Consider the following 3,587-nt stretch of genomic DNA (forward strand, 5'->3'; position numbering starts at 1 on the left):
AAATGAGATACTATATCACAGGGTACTTGTCTTGCCCCATTAGAAATAAGCACTTTTTTCTGTGCCCTCATAGCCCATTTTATTACATTTATATCTCTTACAAGGCACCCTGCAGCTTGACTCTTAATACTTTTACATGTCTAACTCATTAAATTATGAGCTCTTTGAAGGTAGAAATAGTACCTTATATTCATTTCTTGTATCCCTAATCCTGAACCTAGTTCATTTATATGAATTAGCACATTTATATAATTTGTATTATAAGGAGTTCAATAAATACACATTTAACTGAATTTAATTCAATTAAGTTGAGTTGAATTGAACTTGCTATCTTATTTGCCCCTCAACTACCACTTCCAACTGGGAGTATCTTCACTGAGCAGTAGGCAGTGCTGAGCAGCTTGGGTAAGGGGGAATCGGGAATGGATTCAATCAGAGTTTGGGGTGGGGTTGAAGCCTCACACCATAGTATTTTAGGAGCTGTGTCTGCCATGACCTTCTGTACAGGCTGAGGGAGTAGGGTCAAATCCAAACACTGGAGCCATACTTATGGTGCCGTTACTATTTTTCTTACCTAGCTGAGATGACCCTTTCAATAGTTCCACTTTTCCTAATTTGTTTCTCAACTTCTAGACCCAGGATGTTTTCTCTAAGAAAAACTGTATCCATTGGATAAGAGGTGAAAGATTGGAAATGACTTTGGGGATGATAAGTAAATTTGTATCATCCTCTAAATACTTATTTTTATATTATGAATTTTTTAGAGAAGATATATGCCCTCTGTCTTTCACTGGTGAATCATTGAGATTTTTATATTGGAAAGAGTATTTGTAAACTTCAAAAGACTTTACTGAGTTAAGTTGCTATTATAAGAATAAAAGTGTAGCATGGGTTCAGTTGCCTCTGTTCCATCACTTTTAACTTAAAGAATTTGTAAACTTGGATTCAGGTCCTGGAGCCAGCTCCTGTGTGCAGCTGTCAGGAATGTCATAGCTGAGTTCGGGTGTTCTGTGGGGCCATCCTCCCATCCCCAGGATCTCCTCTCCATTGCCTGGGCCACCCATGAATTGGATCTTTGCCTGCCTCATACCAATTATGCTCTCAAGCATAGGACAAATCTAAACCAAGTTCCTTTTGGTGTTTTTAGGGGCTCGATATTCTTGACTTTGCAATCATGTGGTACTTCATTATCTTGTATGAGCATTGCTTTTGTGGCCAGCATCACTTCAGGAAGTTCAGAGCACCCTGGCTAAAAGTGAGTCCTGGAGTGTTTCCAGTTCTTCTAAAAGGGAAGTTGATGCTGTAGTAGTATCTGGCATTCCAAACTTTGCAATGCAAGAAATTCTATCTTTCAAAAACAGGGGTCATAATAACAGCAAACACTTCTATAGTACTTTCTGTGTGCCAAGAACCATTCTAAATTATTTCTGTCATACCTATTAAGTTAATTCGTACTAGGACCCTGTAAGGTAGGTTATTTTTAGTAACCCAATACTATACATAATGAGTCTGGGGTACAGAGAAATAAATACCTTGTGCAAGGTTATATAGCTATGCAGTAGTAGTGGCAGCATCCAAACCCAGATAGGAAGGTTCCAGACTCTTACTTACAAGGCTATTCATTGAAAGGGCGTGTAGAAAAGCAAAAGACACAAATTCCAAAATCTCATTATAGCAAGTAATTTCAACTATTTCCCCTCATTAATACTCTTTCTGCCTCCGGACTTCTCTGGGGCCAGCAACCGGCCGGCCAGGGGCCCAGGACCGCGGGCTCAGCCAACTACCATGGGCTCTGGGGTCAAACCAGCAGTTTGCATGTGGCAGCGCCGAGGCACCTGAGGAGCCGCAGGAGGATGCGGCCAGGGCGCCCGTGGAGCCGCAGCTGATGCACGGAGCCGGCATCTGTAAGTGGTTCAACTTGTGCATGGGATTCGGCTTCCTGCCCGTGACGGCCCGCGCGGGGGTCGCACTCGACCCCCAGTGGATGTCTTTGTGCACCCGAATAAGCTGCACATGGAGGGCTTCCGGAGCCTGAAGGACGGTGAGGCCGTGGAGTTCACCTTTAAGAAGTCCACCAAGGGCCTGAATGAATCTCTCCGAGTCACCGGCCCTGGTGGGGTGTTCTTTATTGGGATCGAGAGGCGGCCCAAAGGGAAGAACATGCAGAAACACAGATGAAAGGGAGACAGGTGCTACAACCGTGGAGGTCTAGACCATCATGCCAAGGAATGCAAACAGTCACCCAGCCCAAGAAGTGCCACTTCTGCCAAAGCATCAACCATATCATAGCCTCGTGTCCACTGAAGGCCCAGCAAGCTCCCAGCTCATAGAGAAGACCAGTCTACTTTCAGGAAGAGAAAGAAGAGATCCACAGCCCTGCCATGCTCCCAGAGGCCCAGAATTGAGCCACAGTGGGTGGGGGCTATCCTTCTGTGATCAGAAAGTTTTGAGGAACAGGCATCAACTGGCAGAGTGGAGAAAGTGGGGACAGGGTGGGTAGAGGCAGCTGGCACTGCCATATATCTCAGGCCAGGGTCCACAGCATCACCCCCTCTTCCCTCTTGGTGGGAAGGGGTGAGGCAAAGGAACTCCAATTATACTTTATCCAAATACACCTGAGGGCTTTGGGGGGTAACCCTCCCTACATGCTTTATCTGAGTCTCCAACCCCAGAATCTCCACCTTTTGAAAGTGACCTGGATAGGGAAGTTGTTTTACTCTTAAAGAAAGATAGGGAATAATATTTCCCATGCTAGAGTGAAAAGATTAAGCATGAGACCAGATTGATGGACCCAACCCACAAGCCACTACCTTCTGTGGGAGGAAATATCTCAGGGGTAAGGCAGGGTTTTCCGCATCTTGTCTCCTCATAACCCCCTCCTGGGATAGAGTGCTGAGAACTGTCCCAAGCAGTGGGTTGTGATGATAGGCAAAAGGGGTGGTTGAGGGAACAGTTGCAGACCTGCTACTTCTAAGCTCACTCCCACTCCATTCTGTGCCAATACAATTTTATTTATTGGCTCCCTTGGATGACTGTACCTTGGGTCCCACTTTCTCCAGGATGCCAGCTGCACTAGCTGTGTGCGAATGACTTATCTTGTGCATTTTAACTTTTTCTTCATAATATAAATATTCTGGTTTTGTATTTTTGTGTATTTTAATCTAAGGCCCTCATTCCTGCACTGTGTTCTCAGGTATGTGAGCAATCTCAGCGATAAGTCAGAAGCAGCTCCAGGTCTGCACAGCAGGAATACTTTTTGTTGCTGTATCACCAGAGGGAACAACTATTTGGAGCATATAACCTATTGAACTACCTCATTTTTGCCAATTAGAGCTGGGTTTTCTTCCATAGTGTCCTCTTTAAACCCCTCCATCTTCAGTGTTTCATGGGAGACTAGGTTTTAACTTGGTTGCCCCATGACTGGTCTCCTTCTATTGAAAGACTGGAAATTGGTCTGAACAGGAAAAGGTGGTGCAGAGAGGTTAGGAGAGGCTGGGCCAGGTAAAAGGTGCAGAGAGGGGAAACCAAGATTAGGTAAAGGTCAACTGTATGTGTGATAAAGGATTCCTGTTCCAGACCTCTAGTCC

The 3,587-nt window shown here is 44.9% G+C and overlaps 1 pseudogene across 1 annotated transcript; it reads left to right on the top strand.

The window, feature by feature from the left end:
• The first annotated feature begins 422 nt into the window (after nucleotides 1–422).
• LOC308620743 (protein lin-28 homolog A-like) lies at nucleotides 423–2,405 on the top strand (annotated as a pseudogene). The gene is made up of 2 exons: nucleotides 423–501; nucleotides 1,740–2,405. The product of its transcript is annotated as a protein lin-28 homolog A-like (transcript).
• Nucleotides 2,406–3,587: the final 1,182 nt, after the last annotated feature.

The sequence above is a fragment of the Mesoplodon bidens genome (genome assembly GCF_964165515.1).
Source record: "Mesoplodon bidens genome assembly, chromosome: 7".
Lineage (NCBI taxonomy): Eukaryota > Metazoa > Chordata > Mammalia > Artiodactyla > Ziphiidae > Mesoplodon > Mesoplodon bidens.